At 36.2% G+C, this 9,312-nt stretch overlaps 1 protein-coding gene and 1 long non-coding RNA gene across 22 annotated transcripts in view; one reads left to right on the top strand and one right to left on the bottom strand.

Annotated features, from left to right (window-relative positions):
• Tenm3 (teneurin transmembrane protein 3) overlaps window positions 1-9,312 on the top strand; it is a 2,373,066-nt gene that overhangs the window by 919,525 nt on the left and 1,444,229 nt on the right. The window lies entirely within an intron of this gene.
• Window positions 17-6,838, bottom strand: LOC141416449 (uncharacterized). The gene is made up of 3 exons (XR_012441172.1): window positions 6,704-6,838; window positions 6,143-6,231; window positions 17-120 (listed from the first exon to the last, which is right to left on the bottom strand). It is a non-coding gene; the product is annotated as an uncharacterized lncRNA (long non-coding RNA).

Genomic DNA, 9,312 nt, shown 5'->3' with positions numbered 1-9,312 from the left:
TTGCAGAGGTACCTTACCTTCTTTTTTCTATATTTTCATCTTAAAAGAATTCATGGAGAATCTGGGTGAGATGGTTTGTGCATGTGAGATGGAGATAGAAGATAGTGGTTCAAGGCCAGCCTGGGCAAAAAAAAAAAAAAAAAAATTAACAAGATCCCATCTCAAAAATAAACTACATGCCTGTACATCCTGGTTACACAGGAGGCAGAGGTAGGAGGATTTTAATCTCAGGCTAGTCTGAGCAAAAGTGCAACTGAGAGTCACTGAGTTCAAAACCCCAGCACCACCAAAAATAAAACAAAATAATTCACTGAGATCCTGGAAATATTATTCTGCATCTCTTAGTTTAACTAATCTCTGATGTAGGTAAGAATATTTTCTTGACCCAATGGGCATGTATAGAAACTTGTCATTTAGATGGTCTCTGTCACCTCCCCCTGGATTTCAGTGGCTGTTACCTAACTGACCTGGCCACCTCAAACAACTTCTTCAGAACTGAATCCTCCTCCCTCCCTACTTTTTACTCAGCATTATGCCATCAGATATCTGACTTCTTCTTTCTCCAGATTGATGGAGCTTGATTTTCAGAGCAGCTATCCCCCAAGTGACACACCCTCATGCTTAATTTCTACCAGTCCATCAACTCCAATAGATTGAGAAATCCTGATTCCAATAATTTTTATGCAAATTTCATTTTGGGTCCTGTTGTCTTGGATTGATTCATGTGCACATTCCTGACATAATTGTAGCAAGAGAAATAAATATGTCCACTGGCCAATGTGGGTTACATACATGATGTCCTCTAGATCTGAGGGTTGTCATCATTCCCTTCTGAACTATAGTAAATAAGTCAAAGAGGAGTGGTTCTCCAATGGAAAAGGAGTATGCTTTCACCAGACTCTGAGGGAACAGTGTAAAAACTTTCTGTCAGGAAGATTCTAACAAAAATCAATTATAATACACATACTACACTACTGAAAAACTAAAATAATTTCCCATAGTCATAAGTAAATTAAATAATATTATAAAATTGCAAGGCTGCAAATGACATTGAAGTTCATCTTACTCAATCAACTTCTGAGAAATAAAACCTAGTAACAGAGCCAAATCTAGGATTCAGATATTTGGCTTCCTAAAGCACTACTTTAATAATTTCCTCAGTGAAAATCCAAGCTGGTCTTCAAGTACTCTCCATAAACTTCCTAAATCTTGCATAGCTTTCTTACGTTTTGTGTTAGTTATCTTTGCATTACTGACAAAATGCCTGAGATAATCAACTTTGAAGGAGGAAAGTTTTATTTTGGTTCATGGCTTCAGTCCATGGTCTCTAGGCCTTGTTGCTTTGGGCCTTTGATGGCACCGTACATTACAATGAGAGTATATGGTGGAGAAAGCCTGTTTGCCTCAGGGAAGCCAGGATATGAAGAAAGAGGAAGAGGCTAGTCCCAATATCCTCTTCAGTGGGCATGTCCATTGCTTCCGCTAAGCTCTGTCTCTTAAGGGTTCCACCAGCTCCCAATAGCAACATGGGCAGAACAAGCCTCAAACACATAGGACTTGAGGAAATATTCAAGTCTAAACTATAGCTCCTTTCACTGGTACCCAACAAGAATTCTAGATGTGATGAGCTTACCTTTTAAATATAAGTTCTGCTTATTTTTTTACAATTGTGACTTTGCTTCTATTTTCTAGTCCTAATAAACTCATCATCTTACTATTTATCCTAACCCAAAGCATAACAAGTTCTAACTCAAGTTTTCTACTGCACTGAGAAAACTGAAGTAATCTGAAGGGAATTTACACAAGCTCCCATCAGGTCTCTTTTTTCACCTACCCACATCTGCTTCCTTGTTTCCAATTTCCTCTGCCTATTCTGTGGATTCAAGTTCCTAGATGAAGCCAAAACTTCTATTCATATACAAAATTCATTCCTCTCATTTACTTTTGGATGTGTCTGAGCAGTTTTTCTCCCTTCTTTACTATTAGTATCTCCCTCTCAAATTATTTTGCTATTTCTTCCATCTTTTGATCTCATCTTCCTCTTCTCTGTTTTTATAGAGAGAGTGGCGCTACCTAGCTACTTTCTATACTTTCTAACTAAACTTTTCTTCTCCCACTCTACTTTTCCCAATCTCAGTAAGATTTTTGCCCTACTATGCCAGCAAAAATGATCTTATCAATCTCTCTGTTGACCTAAACAACATCACATAAAGTAAGCTAGGTTAGTGTGAGAAATCATTCTTCTACTTTCATAATTACAAGTCATTTCTTTGCGGAGGAATAAGTTTTCAAGTTTTCTTGTCTCTACTGGGTCATTTAGGGACTGAAGAAGCTGGGGAATGTCATCTGATATGCTTTCCAAGGTCATCCTAATCATGTAGAAGTAGGAAAGAGCACAGAGGGTTACAACCAGGTGGCTTTGGTAGAAGAGACTTGAAACCGCTACATAGTGCATCTGCCCCATTCCACAGTCTGTAGTACAGGCTTATGACCACAGTGAAGTCTCATGGAAGCCTGAGGCATATAACTGGGTATCCAGAAAGAAGATAAAGCACATGTTGTTGATCATATTTTCTTTGATAATAGAAAAGACTGTTCTCAGTGCTCATTTTACTTGACACTTTAGATCATTGGTACTTCTTTAAATCACTTTCTTCACTTGGGTACCAGGGCAGCATCTACCTCTCAATGATCTTTGACTTCTTTGATTATTCTTTCTTATTTTCACACTTTTATATGTTAGAATATTCACTGTCCTCAACCTTTGGGTTTTTATTCCTTCCAGGTTATATTCTGTGTATTTTTTATTTTATCCAGTATCGGGAGCTCTAAATAATGATTACTATTTTATTCAATCCTAGTCCTCTTCTTATAATCCAGATTTATATGCCCTGCTGCCTACCTGGCATCTCCACTTGAATATCTAGTTAACAAACTTAACCTTGGAAAAACTGAAGTCTTCCCCACTGCCTCCCCCAACCTGCTCCTCTCTCTAGGCTTTCCTAACTCAGTTAAGGACTTCTCAATCTTTCTAGTTCATTAATTACTTAGGGCAAAAAGTTTGGCTTCATCCTTGAGACTTCTGTTTTTCTCATCCAATAGCCAATGGGTCAGCATCAAGAATCTAGTGACTTAGCCATATGTACTATCTTGAAATTTGTGCTAGTAGTTTGAACACTAGTCCTGTGTACCTATGTACTTAATGCTGCTTGTTGTCCCATTCTACTTTGATTTCATGGAGAGTTAATCCCACCTATTAAGCAAAGTCTACTAAGTTAATGATATTTTCTTTGCAGAAATTAAATCTAAGGAATTTTTCCAGGAGGTACACAGCTACTTAAAAACAACACAAAAATTATCCTCAAACATTCATCGTTAGACAACTGGAGTTTTTGCTGGTTTTGTAACCTAAAATGGATAGGCTGTTGAACATTCTACATTCAAAAGTTTTGTAGGGTGGTAGGTAATGGGGGACTCTTCAATGTTTATTTTAAAATAAATAAAGCAAGTTCTTGACTTTAAAAAGAAAAATAATCTGAAAATTGCTCATCTCTCCATGCCCACGACCCCATTCAATGCCACCATCATCTTTGTACTGGACTAGTAGAATAGTCTCTTAATTGGCCTTCCTGGTCTGTCCTTCCTACTCCAATGTCATTCTCAACACACCACCCAGAGTAATCTTGTCACTTACATGCTTAAAACTATCTGAAGATATCTGGTTTTGAGTAAAGCCATCTTTCTTACTCTGACCTATAAACTCCTTTATGATAAGCCCCAATACTCTGCTTCCAGGTCTACTAGTCTCTCCCTTGTTCATCCACTGGCCTTGTAGTTATCTTTAATACTCCATACAAGCCCATCTTATGACCTTTATAAACGCTTACCTTACATATTCACAGGACTCTCTCTCACTTTTATAGACCTTTAATCAAACATTGTCTTTTCCATGTGAACTTTTCAAGTTATTTACCTAAAATTGAAACTTCTCCCAACTATTCTTATTACCCTCACCTGCATTGCTTTAAGTATATATTTTAAGTATAACTTACTGCAATCTAACACATTGTAAATGTTTCTCTTTAACTGAAAGCTGTATGACTTTTCTAGCTTTTGTATTCCCAACACCTAGTAGAGTACCAGACACAATTATCATTTGTACTAAATGAATGCATTTATGAGAAAATTAATAAGTCAATTTAAATCTCAATTATTCCTCCTTTCTTTTAACTTCTCTAGCTCTATACCATTCATCTGGAATTTAGTCACAGTCTTCTTTTTTAAACTTTTAATAAGAAAATAGCTGGGTTCACAATTTGATTTTCAACTCACTAAATAAAAATGAGTATGTCTTGTGATCAACCCCAAAGCTTAATTCAGAGGTGCACACAAAAGTGAATGAATGAATGAATGGGGCAGTAAGGTAGGTGAATGATAGTCTGTGAAGGCCAAGTGTATAAAGGAGCAACACTGGAGACTAAAAGCTAAGAATAATATTGTTAAATTTAAAAAATTAATGCAAAAGAGTTGTAGGCACCTAACAGGGGAGTCCTGGGAACATTACGCCATCTAAAGAAGATGTACTTGCCCTGATGAATTCAGCAGTCGATCAATATGCCAGCTTATTTTATTCTAGCCCTCCTGCTTGTCAGAGCTATATTTGACAAATGTCTGACATTTATCTGTTAATTTTTAAAAATTGGAAACAATCTATGCAATTGAAACAAATAGCAGATCCCAGAGAGATTGTGCTCTTTTCTGTATTACACAAATGTTCCCACTGAATTGTTCTTCATGTCAAAAGGTTAGATGATACAATTCAGAAACAAAATGTAAACATTGATAGGTTAATTTCCAAGGGCCTCATTCTTGAATAGTTTCAAGTGTAATCCTGAACATTTCGGATTCAAGAAATTATATATATATATTTAATACAATTCTATGTTGACAAAGATGTCTATTACAAAATAGCTAAAAGAGATGAAGAGTAAAAGAACTTGAATAAGCACACAATTTGAAATGATTACAAAAACTAGGAGGCAGTGCTGATTTAGTGATGCCCTATGTTGATACTTATCTCTCATCTCTCTCCTGCAATATATTTTAGCAAACTGCTCAGGGAAGAAGAGGTATATGTATATATGGGCTTGCAGTGGAGGACGTGGTCAGAGAGTTTGAGTCAGGAGAAGGTGGATGAATGAATACAATCAGGAAACAGTACCTAGCATGGAAAAGCAGAGAGTACAATGGGAAGAGCTGCTTTGTTTTGAGAAGGCTGCTCAGTGCAATAGTGTAGACAGCTGGTAAGAAACCTCTACAGAAGGCAGGACACAGAGGAAGCAGGAAAGGGAAAGGCACTAAGAGGCGGTATGAGGACAAATCAGAAGCACACCTACTGAGAATAGGAAACTCAGAGATACCTTATAGCAAGACTGATGATATTCTAGCATATCAAGCTGTGAGCTCTGTGGCTGTTCACAGCACCAGCCGGTCCCCAGGAGGGAGTTCATCATCTGTGGTTATGCACAGCACTGCTTATCATCTGCTTCCTATGCGGGGCTGCTCTTGAAGATCATAGTGAGGTTTGACTTGGGAAAGCAAAGATTTCAATATCAAAAGTGATTCCCAAAGTGAGACATTAACTTTCTACTTCATGTTTGTTAAACATATGGCATCACTAAATCAGAACTGTTAGCTAGTTGTTGTGATAGTTTCAAATTGTCTGCTTGATCAAATTCTTTTATTCCTCATCTCCCTCTTAGAAACTTTGTTATAGATGTCTTTGCCAACACAGAACTTTATCAAGCTTCCATCCCCCAAAGATAGGCTATCATCATCATCACAGTCTATCACTGACTCTAATTTGTGGTGTGTTTCCACTGCTGCCCATGTTCTCCTGAAATTTCACCACTTTCATACACCCCTCATTCATCTTTTACCTAGATGTTAATACTCAACCTTCCTTCTCAAACTATGTCATGCAGACTTCTCATTAGGGGTAAGGAGTACCTCTATTTCTGTGGAAATTATAGTGTGCGTCACTGTCTGAGTTATCAGCCCCACCTTTAGATCAGCATTTCCAAGAATCAGGCTTATTATTGAATGTACTATTCAACACCGTGATTATGCCCCTAATTCTTACCAAATCAATTTCTCTTCAGCTTCTGTTAACTGTAGAGGGTTCTTATGTCTCTCTTCTCAGATGACTCTTCTCCTCCTCACAGGTCTCATCTGAAAACACAAATTTTCTATCTTTTCTTTGCCTCTTAATGCCTCTCCCTTCTGTTATTTAACTTTACAATTGTATGACTTAACTCTGTCAAGAATCTTGACATACAGCTTGCACAAAAGCTGCTATCCATTTAAAGACTCATCTTATTGTTGGAAGACTCCTCTGAGATTAAAAATCTGTGATTATGCTTTGTGTATTAGCAGCTTCATAGTAATTCCATGGATAAGGAGACAAGAAATTTAGCAAAACCCAATGCTACATTTTCTGATAATATATGTAGGTCAACCCAAGGATGTTATATATGATACATATACAAGCACACGTTCAAATGCACAGCAGCTGAAACCCTGACACACATTATCTGCTCTAAAAATACAGCTCCTTCCATGGAATTTTATCTTTTATCTTAAAATTATTATATAATAAAGAATTATGGTATACAGAACATGAAAAAAAAATTTGAATTCTTACAGGTTCCATTTGGCTGTTCGCCATCTGAGGGTCCAATCAAGGTTACATGCTGTTTTCACACCAGTTCTAAGATTGCAAATCAATGCAGGTGACACTGGATCACTGCCACCCAGCCCTCCCTTAACCATAGCTCTTTGTTACCCATGCTTTGAGGCACTCAGATTCAGCTCTGAGTCACTGAAGCAAAATTGGAGCATCTGGGTAGAGTGTCAAAACAGCAGAGCTTACATCAATGACACACCCCAGAGGCTTCCCACACCCCAGCTACAAATGTTACATCAGTGGCTGCTGAAGAGGCTATAGATCCTCTGTATTAGCATCCAGATCCAGCAACTTGTAAAATCTACCTGGAAAACTACAATGACACAGTGTATCATTTCCCCTGTGATCCTAACTGAGTTTCTAAATATGTGCTGATGTTAGTTATGAATACAGTTCTGCTCTTTTACAAATTCTCAGTTATTATATTACTCTCTGGTTGTATTCCTCAGCATGCATGCAGTAAGATTGGCAACTTAAATTGCTTAGAATGTGGAAGAATAGTGTTTAAAAAATAAAGGAATGGTATGTTCCAGTAAAAGTAGGATCAGTGTTATTCAGTCATTCATCAATGCCATCAATGTGTATTATTGAATCAAAACACAAATAATCATGTTTTTTCTGTCTTGTCCAATTAAGTGGCCTGAGTAAAATAAGATTGTTTTAGGTTATTTTGTTGATAATTTGTAGGTTGGTGATGGAATTCCATCCTTTCAACTGCTAGATTTCTAGTAAGTAAATATACGACCTTACCCAAAATTAAGAACAGCTAAAGTTGTCCATTTCTTTATTTTTACATTTTTCATATAAAGCATAAAAACTATTCTAAGAACAATATTTTCTTCTAATAATTCCTCAAATTTGCTGAGAATTCTGTGCTCATTTTACATATTTGCTATATGTCTACATCTATATCTATATGTGTGTGTGTTTGTCCTCTGAATATCAGTGTTAAGAAATTAAACCTCTATAGTAAACTCCCAAAAATCTCTTAATAAATAATATGATCTATTATGAATGCTATTATTGATAAACTAATGCTAAGTAAAATTTCACTGGTGGACTTCAATTAGTGGATGGCATGTTTTCTTTTTTATCTGCATGCCAATTATCATTATTTCACTTCCTTAGTATTTATGTGGGTAATATATGTCCTTTTCAGAAGATTGTTTTAATTTGGTAATAATATGTGTACTAAATTAACTATTTAGAACACAATTCAATATGATTTTGAAGGACAAAACTACGTTATATTAAAGTAAATCATTGAGGTTGCTGTTTATTCAATATATCACTACCTGTCCATACTTGAAATGTTATACAAACTGCTTTGAGATTTAAAGTTGATGGCCAGGTATTAATGTGATGAAGACATAGTCAATCAGGTATTTATTTTGTATTATTTGTTGGTGTGATGCTGCTCAGTGCTGTGCTTTAATTAGCTACCTCTCTTAGGAAATGTTTTCAGGAGTGGGAAGAAAAGCAAAGACAGTCTCCACAGCTTCCTGCCTTTCCTTTGACCATGTTGATCCTGTAAGAAAGTAAAAATGGTATATCTTAAGTGCTAGAAAAATTATGATTCTACTAAGAGACAATTAGTTTCCATAAACTCTGTGGGGGTTACTAAATTGAATATACTGATTGTATTTACATTAAATTTCTATCCTTAGCATTCAGGATAAACTTATATGATCCTATGTGCCAGATCAACTTGAGCCTGCATCCCATGGGCTAAATTTGCTACTTCAAATTCAACTGAAAGAGGTTATAGAAATTAAGCTCTCTGAAAGGTATGGGTAGCTATGAATGGAGAGCAGCAGGCCTTAGTAGTAGGAACCCTCTGTGGTAATACATTTAGTTATTTGCTACTCATGTGCTTTTTATTTTCTAAAACAGAAATTGTATCCAAGGGAATAACCCGACTTTACTCTTATTTGGGATATTGTTAAAGTGTGAATTTTTTTCTGGCAAAACAGCTCATATTGAAGCATAAATGTATATGTTTTCATACAAATTTCTAAACACATTGAAATTGGGTAATATGAACACATTACAATTGGACCACATTTTACATTAGATTCCAAAAGCTTGTTATCATGTAAATGTCCTTGATAGCATCCAATGAAGGAGCAAAAAAGTAGGTTGGAAAGAAGCAAACTATCAAGATGACACAGATAGTGGGAGTGAGTATGGATGGAAATTAAACACCCTTTGAAACCAGTAAGTTCAATTTTAGAAGGGCAAAAGCAAGTTAAGAAACACACAATTTGACATGTTATTATCTTGAATTAATTGTCTAGTCATTATAGGTGTATGTAACAGTTCTGATTGTGATAAATTTATTTGGAATCCATGTAGTTTGAAGATTTATTTTTAGAAGTATTTATCACTTTAAACTAATTAAGCAATTTCCTGGTTTTAATGAATTTACTGCTTGGAATCGCAGACTGTAAATCCATGAGACCCACTGAGTAAAGCTGCCCTATGGAAGGTAATGCTAACTGTCTCTGTGAGCCTTTCATTTTATGAGTTTCTGTTTTTAATGCCTGCCTGCCTTGAGCCAACCTGGC

Source organism: Castor canadensis, chromosome 14 (genome assembly GCF_047511655.1).
Source record: "Castor canadensis chromosome 14, mCasCan1.hap1v2, whole genome shotgun sequence".
In the NCBI taxonomy this organism is placed as follows: domain Eukaryota; kingdom Metazoa; phylum Chordata; class Mammalia; order Rodentia; family Castoridae; genus Castor; species Castor canadensis.
The sequence above is the reverse complement of the archived record's forward strand: the minus strand, read 5'-3'. Positions and strand labels throughout refer to the sequence as shown.